Source organism: Styela clava, chromosome 5, assembly GCF_964204865.1.
Source record: "Styela clava chromosome 5, kaStyClav1.hap1.2, whole genome shotgun sequence".
In the NCBI taxonomy this organism is placed as follows: domain Eukaryota; kingdom Metazoa; phylum Chordata; class Ascidiacea; order Stolidobranchia; family Styelidae; genus Styela; species Styela clava.
In genome coordinates, this window is record NC_135254.1 from 3,450,228 (window position 1) to 3,467,391 (window position 17,164).

General features: G+C 38.7%; 3 protein-coding genes and 13 non-coding genes across 15 annotated transcripts in view; 14 read left to right on the forward strand and 2 right to left on the reverse strand.

Annotated features, from left to right (window-relative positions):
* LOC144422696 (uncharacterized) overlaps positions 1 to 17,164 on the forward strand; it is a 486,406-nt gene that overhangs the window by 350,303 nt on the left and 118,939 nt on the right. The window lies entirely within an intron of this gene.
* Positions 1 to 17,164, reverse strand: part of LOC120332866 (FGFR1 oncogene partner 2 homolog) — a 424,145-nt gene that overhangs the window by 69,432 nt on the left and 337,549 nt on the right.
* LOC120329781 (FGFR1 oncogene partner 2 homolog) overlaps positions 1 to 17,164 on the reverse strand; it is a 443,159-nt gene that overhangs the window by 5,985 nt on the left and 420,010 nt on the right. The gene's annotated exons all lie outside the window — the stretch shown is intronic.
* LOC120345236 (U1 spliceosomal RNA) lies at positions 7,584 to 7,747 on the forward strand. Its single transcript, XR_005569877.2, has one exon. It is a non-coding gene; the product is annotated as a U1 spliceosomal RNA (small nuclear RNA).
* On the forward strand, positions 8,338 to 8,500 carry LOC144423213 (U1 spliceosomal RNA). Its single transcript, XR_013475707.1, has one exon. It is a non-coding gene; the product is annotated as a U1 spliceosomal RNA (small nuclear RNA).
* On the forward strand, positions 9,096 to 9,259 carry LOC144423165 (U1 spliceosomal RNA). Its single transcript, XR_013475659.1, has one exon. It is a non-coding gene; the product is annotated as a U1 spliceosomal RNA (small nuclear RNA).
* Positions 9,848 to 10,010, forward strand: LOC144423509 (U1 spliceosomal RNA). The gene has a single exon (XR_013476003.1). It is a non-coding gene; the product is annotated as a U1 spliceosomal RNA (small nuclear RNA).
* LOC144423353 (U1 spliceosomal RNA) lies at positions 10,693 to 10,855 on the forward strand. Its single transcript, XR_013475847.1, has one exon. It is a non-coding gene; the product is annotated as a U1 spliceosomal RNA (small nuclear RNA).
* Positions 11,446 to 11,608, forward strand: LOC144423448 (U1 spliceosomal RNA). Its single transcript, XR_013475942.1, has one exon. It is a non-coding gene; the product is annotated as a U1 spliceosomal RNA (small nuclear RNA).
* Positions 12,199 to 12,361, forward strand: LOC144423358 (U1 spliceosomal RNA). Its single transcript, XR_013475852.1, has one exon. It is a non-coding gene; the product is annotated as a U1 spliceosomal RNA (small nuclear RNA).
* Positions 12,957 to 13,120, forward strand: LOC144423166 (U1 spliceosomal RNA). The gene has a single exon (XR_013475660.1). It is a non-coding gene; the product is annotated as a U1 spliceosomal RNA (small nuclear RNA).
* On the forward strand, positions 13,709 to 13,871 carry LOC144423524 (U1 spliceosomal RNA). Its single transcript, XR_013476018.1, has one exon. It is a non-coding gene; the product is annotated as a U1 spliceosomal RNA (small nuclear RNA).
* LOC144423354 (U1 spliceosomal RNA) lies at positions 14,554 to 14,716 on the forward strand. Its single transcript, XR_013475848.1, has one exon. It is a non-coding gene; the product is annotated as a U1 spliceosomal RNA (small nuclear RNA).
* LOC144423436 (U1 spliceosomal RNA) lies at positions 15,307 to 15,469 on the forward strand. The gene has a single exon (XR_013475930.1). It is a non-coding gene; the product is annotated as a U1 spliceosomal RNA (small nuclear RNA).
* On the forward strand, positions 16,059 to 16,221 carry LOC144423679 (U1 spliceosomal RNA). The gene has a single exon (XR_013476143.1). It is a non-coding gene; the product is annotated as a U1 spliceosomal RNA (small nuclear RNA).
* On the forward strand, positions 16,812 to 16,974 carry LOC144423094 (U1 spliceosomal RNA). The gene has a single exon (XR_013475589.1). It is a non-coding gene; the product is annotated as a U1 spliceosomal RNA (small nuclear RNA).

Here is a 17,164-nt window from a genome sequence, read left to right on the forward strand (position 1 = left end):
AGGACGTCTCAATCAGTATCGAACCCAATACGGGGCACTTACATTAACAACCCACGCCGCTCGGTAAAAAAATAATATAGACGCAACGCACGGTTAGTAAAGTTTATTTCGATTTTCACTAAAAAAACACTAAAATAAATAAATAGGCAATGCAAGTCAACACACACATATGGCCTTCGGAAAATCAGGAAAGTAGGCAAAATCTAAAACTATTCAAGACCTGATGATGCTAGGGCTACTAACCGTCCCGGGAACGGCCGGGACAGTCCCGGAATCGACGTCTGGCTTCCCGGTTGTCCGGAATTTACTAATAACCAAGGCGTCCTGATGGCGCAACAAAACCTCCATGTTGATTTTTCCATTTGGATAGTAGACACAGTAGATAGTAGAGTTGGATCAATTGTAATTAATTACAGTTTTTCATGTAATTGTAATGTATTGGAGGCATTTTATTCTGTGTAGTTGTAATTTGCTAACATTTTCGCTCAATTACACTTTCAATTAGACTAAACTTAGTATTTTGAAAATGGATGAACATCAAACAAACTTTCCCGAAAACTGTGTTGTACCATTCCTGCACCATTGTCAGATTTTTTTTTAAATCTTTGAGCAGCACTGAGGCATGCTGTTATACCAAAATGTTATAATTATAAATGTAATTTGATATTTTTTGCATGGAGTAATTGTTATGTAATTAAAAAATTTAAGGAAGTAACTGTAATTAAACTGAATTGATTTAATTGATCCATCTCTGGTAGACACACACAGTTTCACACTACAACAGGCCTAAATGACTAAAACAAACTAAATTTTTCGACAGTGAAGGCGACGTCAAATGGGACTGTGGCTAAATATTGATGTCAATGTTACATTATAAATTCGCCCTTTTCACACTCCAGACACCCTAGCTGCATAATTGAATTGTAAACGTCCTTACCAATGGCAGTACAACGAGAAAAAGAAATTTTATTATTTTGTCAACCAAAAAATACAGTCATCAATAAAAAAGCCACAGCAAATAAACTGTTTTGGTATGGACAGGAGGGAGCGATACGACCATACGGTCATCGAAGTCAGCTCTCACCATATACGCTGATGTGATTAAGATTACCACTGAAAGATGACCAGTGGCAATACTTGAACTATTACGATAATATTTTTACAATAAATTTGGGAACAAAATGAGGGGATCCTTAGTTAAAAGCAATGTAATAAATGTGTGTTTTTAAAACAAACAAAAAAAGCGTCGGGGTTTTTTTTTTTTTTTTTTTTTACGGATCAGAGATTTCTCCAAGTCTCGGATCGGTGTCTAAAAGACACGTCATGTCCGAGTCATATCAGTATAGCGCTTCGTAAGCATGCCACTGCGTAAGCAGCAGTCATACACTTAAGGAGGCTTCTGTATTAGCTGAGCCATTGCACGGCATAGACTTCCACCCCGAGGTTCGGTACATGCTGTATATCACAGCACGACGTTCTCCCGGGGATTCCGTCCATGCAACGCATGGCACAGCATAACTTCCACCTACCCGGCTTCCGTATCTGCAATGCATTGCACGACAAAGACTTCCACCCTGGGCTTCTGTACATGTTATGTGAAAAGTAGCATGACGTCCGCGTCGGGGGTGACCGGTGTTGCATTCGTTAAAAAAAACAATCTAAAGAGGCCAGAATAATGTGATGGAAATTCATACCTAACTGATTAATAAATTTAATGGGGTTTGGACGATAATAATCAGGAAAAAATAATAAGCTGGCTATATATGAAAAGTGGATGAATTGGTGTGAATGTGTCTGAACGTGGAAAATAATAAAATGCAACTCAGTGGTAGGCTTACATACACATTACTGAAAAAAACTAACACACTGGATAAGGCAAGAGGAATTTTACTCATAGGTTTGTCATAATCTGGAAATGTTTAAAAATTGCATGAACTTTATATATATATGTTTGGAATTTTCACAAACTTGCACTCCAAAAATGTTAATACTTATCAATAAGTATTAGCAGATGGGTTTTGAAAACGTTTCTGACTCACACAAGATGGTCAATCAATAGAAAAATTCAATAATTCACATCTTGCGAATCGTGTTTACAAAACGAAGCAATGACAATAGCAGGTATACCTAATACCTAAATATAAAAGACATGGAAAAGAATTTCTATTCGATTGACCAATAATAGAATTTTCAACAATTAAATAACAAAGACATGAAAAAGTCTACATTAATTGAAACTCCTGCAGTATGTGGAGGTTAAAGCTAGGCCCAATTTTTATTCCAACTTTCCTTATCTTAGTTCCATTACGAGATCGGGACTGCCCATGTCAGCCAACTGATGGTGACTACATATGAGTGCCTATTCATGAAATTGACTTTAACAAAAAATCTTTGTTTTCATGTTCATTTTAGGTCTTTTAATCGATAAAAAAAATGATCAATTTGTAAAAATTTGGATAATTAAAAAAACAAAAAATAGCACCCCTGTGTTTTAATGAAATTTTTATATCCCCCCAAAAAGAAACGATTTGGGTGAAATCCATTTTGCCTCAGTTTTGGTGTGTAACTGTTCATCAGAAAATAATAATCAGAAGCCAGTAACGAAATGTGTGTTACACAGTGTAATGTGGTTCTGGACACATGCAACAGTCCACTCACTGTGCGCAAAGTAGTAACCATCAAATTGCGTCCTCTACAGTCTACAATACATCATTTGCATAAACAGAAGCCTTCTGAAGTCATTCTTGAGGCTTAGACAGCAGTCTCACACTCTGTATATGTGTGACCCAACATTATAGGCTTCTGACACAACTGGTTTGTCCTGGTGGCACCTAGAGTAGGATGTTTTGATTGAAACCTAAAACGTAGGTGAAACGATTCATTTCAAGACATTTAAACTGACAATTACAGATCACTTTGGCATTCAAAACTTACTGCTTACGGCTTATGGTTCTTTTTTGAAATTTCATCGCAGTCAATATTCTAGCTAATTCAGGTTTTGATGATATGAATTTTTTGATGAATTTGGCTCATCGATATTGTCTATATCCCATTTTAATATTTCCCATTTATTCGTCCCCTTCGGTTCGAATGGATATTTTTCAAAAATGAGTCTGAAAATGTAATGAGTTGTAGGTTATAAAACGAACGTATTTTTGAAATAGCAAGCGTTCAAATTGACAGTGACTTAACTAAACACGCATTCAGTTCAGAAGATCAGAATTCAAAAGATGAAGCATTATTTCCACTGAGCTCCGAGTTGTTTATTCATATTGCTGCCAATTAGGCTACTATGAATTGTTGTGACCGCAGGACTCCAAGCAATCATGACAGTGAATCTTATACATTCAATGCACTGATTTCTGACTTTGCATTACTTAGGATGATTTAAATACAGTTTTTCTAATCTGACACCCGAAGCCAGCGTTTAGAAAATCGTTGTAGTTCAACTTAACTTTAGATATCGGTAACTTTTCTAGGCTAACTTCAGTGAGTCGGATGGGCCACGTCATATAAATAATTAAATGTGACATCATCCTAAAACTCTGTACATTCTGCAGATTACTAGCCTGTCTTTCCTGATGTCAGTTTGACATTAGGCCATTCGTTTGACTAACCTCACACAACGAAATGCCAGGGCCGGATTTCCAGCCTCTACAATTATTTTCCCATTCGTTCCTTCACTCGGCATCTGCTGATAGCTCCAAGAGTTGCACTGTTTGCTATTCCCGCTGCAATTAGACGCCGAGCAGCCTATAATTTTATAGCAGAAGTTACCAGCCTAGCCGAGGATCACGCAGAACCACCGTAACCTCGCAGGCGACGTTAGGATAGGATTTTACATATTTATCCCGGAGGAGAGGAAAGCCGATAAGACGGCCTCTCGTCCGGTTACCATTCAAAGTCGGGTATGGGATTAGTTATATTGTTTTGTTTTCGGAGGCATGGACTTGGTGGTGGAGGAAGCCGTAACCGACCAGCGGTTACGTGAACCACCCAACGACGGCGAGGAGTCCAGCAATCCTCTCGCACATAACCATCCCTGCATGGGATTCGAACCTGCGAACCCACGCAGAGTAATTAGAGGTGCGGTGGCGAGCGTATTCCTAACGCTTAGCCCGTTGAGCCACACCGCCGCGCCGAAAATGGCGGCCAATTTCCATTGTTTCGCACACTTAGGTATATATGGGCTTTGATCTCGTTATGTTCGAATCCCATGCCGCATTGATGATGTGGGACAAGAATGCTGGACTGGTGGTTCACGTAACGGCTGGTCGAAGTTTGAGGAATGTTGGATTTGAATGGGGGATTCTCCTGTGAACAACAGCGTCACCAATATATAGATAATCTAATATTTCTATCCAGAACATTTTTCAAATCATGAACACCCATTAAATCTAGAAAATTTAGGGAAAGGATTGAATGAAGTTAGATTGAAAATATGTCGGCTCTGTTGCTTATTTTAAGCGGGTCAATTCGGAGCAGACTATGATCGCACTGAACAAAACTCAGCCCTATAGGCGGCCATTAAAGAACTGGTTCAAAATGAACACTTACAGCAAACTGTCATGAATTATTCTTATTCATGACATGAGTGTACTAACTTGGTCCAATTTTAACTATTCTAAACCAACATTTGTTTGACTAGATTCTTTAAGAATCATCATGTTCCCTAATGTCTGAATGTGCGGTGGCCATAAAAGTTTCTGTCTATCATAGTTAGCTTCACAACTCTGCGAAACTAGAAGACACAGCATGTCCCTACATAGATAAACATGCACTAATATCCCCAAACCAGTAATAACAACAGACTAGTTATTCACGAAAAGTTTGGATTATGTATGCCCTAACAATCAGAAGCGATGGCTCAGTGGTTAACATGTATTACACATCTTTGATTCCATGCACACCACCTCATCTAGTGTGTAATAAATGGAGTAGACAATATCGACCCCAAAAAATATTTACGGTAGGTTGTTTCAAAAAAATTAGCTCTCTACATGTCAGTGTTTGCTTGCCCTGTTGGGAGTGAAAACATGAACAAATATTGCATCAAATTTCTATGGCATTTTATAGATTCTCTAATATAATGAAATTTGAATTGTGATATGTGTTTGTGAGCTTTTTAACCGATTTACATTATTATGAAGGACATATTTCATGCTGAGATGGATTGTTGGTTTAAGACTAGTGATGTCTGGAATAGGAGGTAATTTATTTTTAATAACATGTTTTCGAGTGTCCACTGCGAACATGACTATGGACATCAGGTTTTGTTTAGTATTGCTGGAAATCTATTGCCTTGCTACAAATATTTTTATTACAAATTTCTTTAAACTTCATAATTTTAGATTGCATTTGTCGTCATGTTGGGTGGATATGGTGCGCATACATATTCAAATTCATCCTAAGTTATGTTTGCTTTCCGTGTTGTTTGCTGTTGTTACATTGTTTTGTATTATAAGATCAAAATTAAATCCATTGAATGATTAGCTCCATATTGTCTTGTCATTGTTTTTTTCTTCTAGGAAAGCAGAATACTGAAATACACGGAAATTTATTCTTACAGATTCAGATGATTTATTTCTAACATGCAAGAATAAACACGAAAATTAAAGCACAAAAAAATGACAAACGTGTATAATGACAATCGTAAGAAATGTAATTATACACATAAGAATTCATACAAGTGAGAGATTCTTAACAATAGATAAATAGTCGCGAAAGACTGTGACAGTCATCTAAAATTTTGAAGGCTTATATACACTTAAGTCACTTTTCATTTCTGATCATTTATTATATGATAATCGTGGCCTCTAAAAATTTTTCAAAATCACTTTATCAAATTTTTGTTTCCGCCAAATATGGAAACAATCTCTTTTTTGTTGATTTTCAAAGCCTCTACAGCAGGGGTTCCCAAACTTTATTGGCCGCGGGCCAACATTGGAATCGGAAAGATGTTCGCGGGCCGGAAGAATGTAGCGCCCAAAATTTTCATTTGTCATTTTTTTGAAACATGCTCGTTTGACTCATAATAGCGCTCAATGTTGTATTCCTTCAGAACTGGAATAGTTCTTTGGCAAAGTAGACAAATCTCTAAAGTTTGATACTTTTCAATGGAGAAATACGAACAGTGCCATTTATTCAAGAAACGTCAGTTTTCTGAGTCTAGTTTTCGTTTGGTTTCTGACATCTTTAAGCTTTCCTATATGGCTGATAACTAAATTACTGTCCTTTGTAATTCTAACACCGGTACCCATAATGAATATACTGGTATAATTGAATTGTTACGATAAACACTTGCTTGAACTCTGATAATGACATAAATTAACGGTATCTAGATCGCAAAAAGGTAGAAATGAAATCTGTTGAACACTATTTTACGTAAGCTCGTCGGGCCATTTTAAATTGTTACCCGGGCCGGATTTGGCCCGCGGGCCGCGGTTTGGGAACCCCTGCTCTACAGAGTTGTGAATAAAACACATGCTTGTGATTAAAGTTACTTCCAAAAGCGAATTGATGTTTGAATTTGGTCCCAAATTGTTGAGTTTGCATTAAATGTGAGTAAAATAGATTTTTGATTTTTTTTAGTACATTTTACTCATAAAGGTTGTTGCTCACCGTTCTTTTGTATTTTAACTTGTGACTATTAAAAATCGTTGTCCAAAGTAGTAAGCAAGTTTCTGATGGAATTTTATTTTGTTTTTAAACCTTCAGACTTGCATATATTTTTCGTGGAATCATAGTGTTCCCCCCTCATAAATCTAATTATTTTTGTATAGTCTTCCATGGTTTGCGAATATTACCCCTAATTACTCAATAAGTCTAAGTAACGTAAAAAATTTGCTTCATTGTCTGTAAACTTTATTTCTGTGTAGAATTATAAATTGTTTATTTGAAGAAATATTTTCAATGGGGGATTTTTTTACTGTGTGGGATTTCGTTGAAAACCCCCGAATTATTACCGGTAGTTCCTTGTTTTCTGCTTGATTCACAACGGCTGTATGAGTGCTGGGAAAGTGGGTAGTTGTAAGTAGTTATAAATCTCTTTTTAGCTATTTTCTTTTTAACTTAAATTTTTCCTGAACTGGTGTATTTATATTACTATATTTGTTGTTATTATAAATAGGCTGGATTATAAATCGTATGGCGAACCATGTCCAGTTATTTTGTCACCAGTCTGTCACTGTCAGTACAGCTGTACAGTTTGACAGTACGGTTAATCCAACTTTGGTATGGGAATACTGGCATTGTTTGCCATTGATTGAGCAATAGAATGAGCGCCAAGATTCGGAAAAATCATTATTCTCTGTTTAAGGTACGTATCGAAGCTGCGGCTCTTTGTTTATAGTTTAATATTTCAACCCCTGGTCCTTGCTATTTCTTGTAAAGTTGTTCAGCTTCATTCTGCATCGGATGGCAAAAAACTCAGATTTGAACGCAATGAATCGTATTCTATGTTACTGACAGACGAATCAATTAAAATTGCAACTTTTGCACATATCATTTTTATTGTTGAGAACTTCTTCTCAACATTTAGCATAGAACATTCATTCATGATGCGCAACCAATCGTCACAAATCATACTTACCTGACGAGGCAGTCAACCGCGATCACGATTGCGGTTCTGCCTAGGCGAGGTTTAGTCATTGCACCCAGACTAAATTGACACTAGCGATTATCCCAAATGTGGATAACTCGGTCGTGTAATTTCTGCCAGTGGGAACTGCGTTCGCGCTATCCCTTTTCATATATTTGCTAACTACCAATAATCCTGTTGACTTTCGAGTTAAGTCAATGAGCGGCCACGTTGCTTTCATTAGTTGTGGCCGTATTGATCCTCGTTTGGGTGTGTTATATTTTTCATGACCAATCTTACAATCCATTTACTTATATTATTCCATGACATGCCTTACCATTATCCAAGTTATCCCTTTATCCAACCGTCTCTAGATTGATTCCTTATTTGCAGTTCCACATTCAGATTGTGTTGCCATTGATTGAGCAATAGAATGAGCGCCAAGATTTGGAAGTATCATTGTTTGCTGTCCAAGGTACGTATTGGGGCTGTGGCTCTTTGTTTATAGTTTAATATTTCAAACCCAGGCTCTTTGCTATTTCTTGTAAAGTTGTTCAGCTTCATTCTGCATCGGATGGCAAAGAACTCGCGATGTATCACATAAAAGATTTGAACGCAATGAATCGTATTCTACGTTACTGACAGACGAATCAATTAAAATTGCAACTTTTGCGTATATCGTTTTTATTGTTGAGAACTTCTTCTCAACATTTAGCATAGAACATTCATTCATGATGCGCAACCAATCGTCACAAATCATACTTACCTGACGAGGCAGTCAACCGCGATCACGAAGACGGTTCTGCCTAGGCGAGGTTTAGTCATTGCACCCAGACTAAATTGACACTAGCGATTATCCCAAATGTGGATAACTCGGTCGTGTAATTTCTGCTAGTGGGGACTGCGTTCGCGCTATCCCTTTTCATATATTTGCTAACTACTAATAATCCTGTTGACTTTCGAGTTAGGTCAATGAGCGGCCACGTTGCTTTCATTAATTGTGGCCGTATTGATCCTCGTTTGGGTGTGCTATATTTTTCATGACCAATCTTACAATCCATTTATTTGTATTATTCCATGACATGCCTTACCATTATCCAAGTTATCCCTTTATCCAACCGTCTCTAGATTGATTCCTTATTTGCAGTTCCACATTCAGATTGTGTTGCCATTGATTGAGCAATAGAATGAGCGCCAAGATTTGGAAGTATCATTATTTGCTGTCCAAGGTACGTACGTATTGGGGCTGTGGCTCTTTGTTTATAGTTTAATATTTCAAACCCTGGCTCTTTGCTATTTCTTGTAAAGTTGTTCAGCTTCATTCTGCATCGGATGGCAAAGAACTCGCGATGTATCACATAAAAGATTTGAACGCAATGAATCGTATTCTACGTTACTGACAGACGATTCAATTACAATTGCAACTCTTGCACATATCGTATGTATTGTTGAGAAGTTCTTCCCAACATTTAGCTTAGAACATTCATTCATGATGCGCAACCAATCGTCACAAATCATACTTACCTGACGAGGCAGTCAACCGCGTTCACGAAGACGGTTCTGCCTAGGCGAGGTTTAGTCATTGCACCCAGACTAAATTGACCCTAGCGATTATCCCAAATGTGGATAACTCGGTCGTGTAATTTCTGCTAGTGGGGGCTGCGTTCGCGCTATCCCTTTTATATATTTGCTCTCGACCAATATCCTGTTGGCTTACGAGTTATGTCAATGAGCGGCCACGTTGCTTTCATTAGTTGTGGCCGTATTGATCCTCGTTTGGGTGTGGTATATTTCTCATGAACAATCTTACAATCCATTCATTGATATTATTCCATGACATGCCTTGCCATTATCCAAGTTATTTCCTTTATCCAACCGTCTCTAGATTGATTCCTTATTTGCAGTTCCACATTCAGATTGTGTTGCCATTGATTGAGCAATAGAATGAGCGCCAAGATTCGGAAATATCATTATTCTCTGTTTAAGGTACGTATCGGAGCTGCGGCTCTTTGTTTATAGTTTAATATTTCAACCCCTGGTTCTTGCTATTTCTTGTAAAGTTGTTCAGCTTCATTCTGCATCGGATGGCAAAAAACTCGCGATGTATCACATAAAAGATTTGAACGCAATGAATCGTATTCTATGTTACTGACAGACGAATCAATTAAAATTGCAACTTTTGCACAAATCGTTTTTATTGTTGAGAACTTCTTCTCAACATTTAGCATAGAACATTCATTCATGATGCGCAACCAATCGTCACAAATCATACTTACCTGACGAGGCAGTCAACCGCGATCACGATGGTGGTTCTGCCTAGGCGAGGTTTAGTCATTGCACCCAGACTAAATTGACCCTAGCCATTATCCCAAATGTGGATAACTCAGTCGTGTAATTTCTGCTAGTGGGGACTGCGTTCGCGCTATCTCTTTTATACATTTGCTCACTACCAATATCCTGTTGGCTTACGAGTTAGGTCAATGAGCGGCCACGTTGCTTTTTCTGCTAGTGGGGACTGCGTTCGCGCTATCCCTTTTATACATTTGCTCACTACCAATATCCTGTTGGCTTACGAGTTAGGTCAATGAGCGGCCACGTTGCTTTCATTAGTTGTGGTAGTAGTGTGTTATATTTCTCATGACCAATCTTACAATCCATTTATTTATATTATTCCATGACATGCCTTGCCATTATCCAAGTTATTTATCCCTTTATCCAACCGTCTCTAGATTGATTCCTTATTTGCAGTTCCACATTCAGATTGTGTTGCTATTGATTGAGCAATAGAATGAGCGCCAAGATTCGGAAATATCATTATTCTCGGTTTAAGGTACGTATCGGAGCTGCGGCTCTTTGTTTATAGTTTAATATTTCAACCCCTGGTCCTTGCTATTTCTTGTAAAGTTGTTCAGCTTCATTCTGCCATCGGATGGCAAAGAACTCGCGATGTATCACATAAAAGATTTGAACGCAATGGATCGTATTCTACGTTACTGACAGACGATTCAATTAAAATTGCAACTCTTGCACATATCGTATTTATTGTTGAGAAGTTCTTCTCAACATTTAGCATAGAACATTCATTCATGATGCGCAACCAATCGTCACAAATCATACTTACCTGACGAGGCAGTCAACCGCGATCACGAAGGCGGTTCTGCCTCGGCGAGGTTTAGTCATTGTACCCAGACTAAATTGACCCTAGCGATTATCCCAAATGTGAATAACTCGGTCGTGTAATTTCTGCTAGTGGGGACTGCGTTCGCGCTATCCCTTTTCATATATTTGCTAACTACCAATAATCCTGTTGACTTTGGAGTTAAGTCAATGAGCGGCCACGTTGCTTTCATTAGTTGTGGCCGTATTGATCCTCGTTTGGGTGTGTTATATTTTTCATGACCAATCTTATAATCCATTTATTTATATTATTCCATGACATGCCTTGCCATTATCCAAGTTATTTCCTTTATCCAACCGTCTCTAGATTGATTCCTTATTTGCAGTTCCACATTCAGATTGTGTTGCCATTGATTGAGCAATAGAATGAGCGCCAAGATTTGGAAGTGTCATTGTTTGCTGTCCAAGGTACGTGACTCTTTGTTTATAGTTTAATATTTCAAACCCTGGTTCTTTGCTATTTCTTGTAAAGTTGTTCAGCTACATTCTGCATCGGATGGCAAAGAACTCGCGATGTATCACATAAAAGATTTGAACGCAATGAATCGTATATTACGTTACTGACAGACGAATCAATTAAAATTGCAAATTTTGCACATATCGTTTTTATTGTTGAGATTGTTGAGAACTTCTTCTCAACATTTAGCATAGAACATTCATTCATGATGCGCAACCAATCGTCACAAATCATACTTACCTGACGAGGTAGTCAACCGCGATCACGAAGACGGTTCTGCCTAGGCGAGGTTTAGTCATTGCACCCAGACTAAATTGACCCTAGCGATTATCCCAAATGTAGATAACTCGGTCGTGTAATTTCTGCTAGTGGGGACTGCGTTCGCGCTATCCATTTTATATATTTGCTTACAACCAATATCCTGTTAGCTTACGAGTTAGGTCAATGAGCGGCCACGTTGCTTTCATTAGTTGTGGCCGTATTGATCCTCGTATGGGTGTGTTATATTTCTTATGACCAATCTTACAATCCATTTATTGATATTATTCCATGACATGCCTTGCCATTATCCAAGTTATTTCCTTTATCCAACCGTCTCTAGATTGATTCCTTATTTGCAGTTCCACATTCAGATTGTGTTGCCATTGATTGAGCAATAGAATGAGCGCCAAGATTTGGAAGTATCATTGTTTGCTGTCCAAGGTACGTATTGGGGCTGTGGCTCTTTGTTTATAGTTTAATATTTCAAACCCAGGCTCTTTGCTATTTCTTGTAAAGTTGTTCAGCTTCATTCTGCATCGGATGGCAAAGAACTCGCGATGTATCACATAAAAGATTTGAACGCAATGAATCGTATTCTACGTTACTGACAGACGAATCAATTAAAATTGCAACTTTTGCGTATATCGTTTTTATTGTTGAGAACTTCTTCTCAACATTTAGCATAGAACATTCATTCATGATGCGCAACCAATCGTCACAAATCATACTTACCTGACGAGGCAGTCAACCGCGATCACGAAGACGGTTCTGCCTAGGCGAGGTTTAGACATTGCACCCAGACTAAATTGACACTAGCGATTATCCCAAATGTGGATAACTCGGTCGTGTAATTTCTGCTAGTGGGGACTGCGTTCGCGCTATCCCTTTTCATATATTTGCTAACTACTAATAATCCTGTTGACTTTCGAGTTAGGTCAATGAGCGGCCACGTTGCTTTCATTAATTGTGGCCGTATTGATCCTCGTTTGGGTGTGCTATATTTTTCATGACCAATCTTACAATCCATTTATTTGTATTATTCCATGACATGCCTTACCATTATCCAAGTTATCCCTTTATCCAACCGTCTCTAGATTGATTCCTTATTTGCAGTTCCACATTCAGATTGTGTTGCCATTGATTGAGCAATAGAATGAGCGCCAAGATTTGGAAGTATCATTATTTGCTGTCCAAGGTACGTACGTATTGGGGCTGTGGCTCTTTGTTTATAGTTTAATATTTCAAACCCTGGCTCTTTGCTATTTCTTGTAAAGTTGTTCAGCTTCATTCTGCATCGGATGGCAAAGAACTCGCGATGTATCACATAAAAGATTTGAACGCAATGAATCGTATTCTACGTTACTGACAGACGATTCAATTACAATTGCAACTCTTGCACATATCGTATGTATTGTTGAGAAGTTCTTCCCAACATTTAGCATAGAACATTCATTCATGATGCGCAACCAATCGTCACAAATCATACTTACCTGACGAGGCAGTCAACCGCGTTCACGAAGACGGTTCTGCCTAGGCGAGGTTTAGTCATTGCACCCAGACTAAATTGACCCTAGCGATTATCCCAAATGTGGATAACTCGGTCGTGTAATTTCTGCTAGTGGGGGCTGCGTTCGCGCTATCCCTTTTATATATTTGCTCTCGACCAATATCCTGTTGGCTTACGAGTTATGTCAATGAGCGGCCACGTTGCTTTCATTAGTTGTGGCCGTATTGATCCTCGTTTGGGTGTGGTATATTTCTCATGAACAATCTTACAATCCATTCATTGATATTATTCCATGACATGCCTTGCCATTATCCAAGTTATTTCCTTTATCCAACCGTCTCTAGATTGATTCCTTATTTGCAGTTCCACATTCAGATTGTGTTGCCATTGATTGAGCAATAGAATGAGCGCCAAGATTCGGAAATATCATTATTCTCTGTTTAAGGTACGTATCGGAGCTGCGGCTCTTTGTTTATAGTTTAATATTTCAACCCCTGGTTCTTGCTATTTCTTGTAAAGTTGTTCAGCTTCATTCTGCATCGGATGGCAAAAAACTCGCGATGTATCACATAAAAGATTTGAACGCAATGAATCGTATTCTATGTTACTGACAGACGAATCAATTAAAATTGCAACTTTTGCACAAATCGTTTTTATTGTTGAGAACTTCTTCTCAACATTTAGCATAGAACATTCATTCATGATGCGCAACCAATCGTCACAAATCATACTTACCTGACGAGGCAGTCAACCGCGATCACGATGGTGGTTCTGCCTAGGCGAGGTTTAGTCATTGCACCCAGACTAAATTGACCCTAGCCATTATCCCAGATGTGGATAACTCAGTCGTGTAATTTCTGCTAGTGGGGACTGCGTTCGCGCTATCTCTTTTATACATTTGCTCACTACCAATATCCTGTTGGCTTACGAGTTAGGTCAATGAGCGGCCACGTTGCTTTTTCTGCTAGTGGGGACTGCGTTCGCGCTATCCCTTTTATACATTTGCTCACTACCAATATCCTGTTGGCTTACGAGTTAGGTCAATGAGCGGCCACGTTGCTTTCATTAGTTGTGGTAGTAGTGTGTTATATTTCTCATGACCAATCTTACAATCCATTTATTTATATTATTCCATGACATGCCTTGCCATTATCCAAGTTATTTATCCCTTTATCCAACCGTCTCTAGATTGATTCCTTATTTGCAGTTCCACATTCAGATTGTGTTGCTATTGATTGAGCAATAGAATGAGCGCCAAGATTCGGAAATATCATTATTCTCGGTTTAAGGTACGTATCGGAGCTGCGGCTCTTTGTTTATAGTTTAATATTTCAACCCCTGGTCCTTGCTATTTCTTGTAAAGTTGTTCAGCTTCATTCTGCCATCGGATGGCAAAGAACTCGCGATGTATCACATAAAAGATTTGAACGCAATGGATCGTATTCTACGTTACTGACAGACGATTCAATTAAAATTGCAACTCTTGCACATATCGTATTTATTGTTGAGAAGTTCTTCTCAACATTTAGCATAGAACATTCATTCATGATGCGCAACCAATCGTCACAAATCATACTTACCTGACGAGGCAGTCAACCGCGATCACGAAGGCGGTTCTGCCTCGGCGAGGTTTAGTCATTGTACCCAGACTAAATTGACCCTAGCGATTATCCCAAATGTGAATAACTCGGTCGTGTAATTTCTGCTAGTGGGGACTGCGTTCGCGCTATCCCTTTTCATATATTTGCTAACTACCAATAATCCTGTTGACTTTGGAGTTAAGTCAATGAGCGGCCACGTTGCTTTCATTAGTTGTGGCCGTATTGATCCTCGTTTGGGTGTGTTATATTTTTCATGACCAATCTTACAATCCATTTATTTATATTATTCCATGACATGCCTTGCCATTATCCAAGTTATTTCCTTTATCCAACCGTCTCTAGATTGATTCCTTATTTGCAGTTCCACATTCAGATTGTGTTGCCATTGATTGAGCAATAGAATGAGCGCCAAGATTTGGAAGTGTCATTGTTTGCTGTCCAAGGTACGTGACTCTTTGTTTATAGTTTAATATTTCAAACCCTGGTTCTTTGCTATTTCTTGTAAAGTTGTTCAGCTACATTCTGCATCGGATGGCAAAGAACTCGCGATGTATCACATAAAAGATTTGAACGCAATGAATCGTATTCTACGTTACTGACAGACGAATCAATTAAAATTGCAAATTTTGCACATATCGTTTTTATTGTTGAGATTGTTGAGAACTTCTTCTCAACATTTAGCATAGAACATTCATTCATGATGCGCAACCAATCGTCACAAATCATACTTACCTGACGAGGTAGTCAACCGCGATCACGAAGACGGTTCTGCCTAGGCGAGGTTTAGTCATTGCACCCAGACTAAATTGACCCTAGCGATTATCCCAAATGTAGATAACTCGGGCGTGTAATTTCTGCTAGTGGGGACTGCGTTCGCGCTATCCCTTTTATATATTTGCTTACGACCAATATCCTGTTAGCTAACGAGTTAGGTCAATGAGCGGCCACGTTGCTTTCATTAGTTGTGGCCGTATTGATCCTCGTTTGGGTGTGGTATATTTCTTATGACCAATCTTACAATCCATTCATTGATATTATTCCATGACATGCCTTGCCATTATCCAAGTTATTTCCTTTATCCAACCGTCTCTAGATTGATTCCTTATTTGCAGTTCCACATTCAGATTGTGTTGCCATTGATTGAGCAATAGAATGAGCGCCAAGATTTGGAAGTATCATTGTTTGCTGTCCAAGGTACGTATCGGGGCTGCGGCTCTTTGTTTATAGTTTAATATTTCAACCCCTGGTCCTTGCTATTTCTTGTAAAGTTGTTCAGCTTCATTCTACATCGGATGGCAAAAAACTCACGATGTATCACATAAAAGATTTGAACGCAATGAATCGTATTCTATGTTACTGACAGGCGAATCAATTAAAATTGCAACTCTTGCACATATCGTTTTTATTGTGGAGAACTTCTTCTCAACGTTTAGCATAGAACATTCATTCATGATGCGCAACCAATCGTCACAAACCATACTTACCTGACGAGGCAGTCAACCGCGATCACGAAGGCGGTTCTGCCTAGGCGAGGTTTAGTCATTGCACCCAGACTAAATTGACCCTAGCGATTATCCCAAATGTGGATAACTCGGTCGTGTAATTTCTGCTAGTGGGGACTGCGTTCGCGCTATCCCTTTTATATATTTGCTCACGACCAATATCCTGTTGGCTTACGGGTTAGGTCAATGAGCAGCCACGTTGCTTTCATTAGTTGTGGCCGTATTGATCCTCGTTTGGGTGTGGTATATTTCTCATGAACAATCTTACAATCCATTCATTGATATTACTCCATGACATGCCTTGCCATTATCCAAGTTATTTGCTTTATCCAACCGTCTCTAGATTGATTCCTTATTTGTAGTTCCACATTCAGATTGTGTTGCCATTGATTGAGCAATAGAATGAGCGCCAAGATTTGGAAGTATAATTGTTTGCTGTCAAAGGGTACGTATTGGGGCTGTGGCTCTTTGTTTATAGTTTACTATTTTAAACCCTGGCTCTTTGCTATTTCTTGTAAAGTTGTTCAGCTTCATTCTGCATCGGATGGCAAAGAACTCGCGATGTATCACATAAAAGATTTGAACGCAATGAATCGTATTCTACGTTACTGACAGACGAATCAATTAAAATTGCAACTTTGCACATATCGTTTTTATTGTTGAGAACTTCTTCTCAACATTTAGCATAGAACATTCATTCATGATGCGCAACCAATCGTCACAAATCATACTTACCTGACGGGGCAGTCAACCGTGATCACGTAGGCGGTTCTGCCTAGGCGTGGTTTAGTCATTGCACCCAGACTAAATTGACCCTAGCGATTATCCCAAATGTGGATAACTCGGTCGTGTAATTTCTGCTAGTGGGGACTGCGTTCGCGCTATCCCTTTTGTATATTTGCTCACTACCAATAAACCTGTTGGCTTTCGAGTTAGGTCAATGAGCGGCCACGTTGCTTTCATTAGTTGTGGCCGTATTGATCCTCGTATGGGTGTGTTATATTTCTCATGACCAGTCTTACAGTCCATTTATTGATATTATTCCATGACATGCCTTGCCATTATCCAAGTTATTTCCTT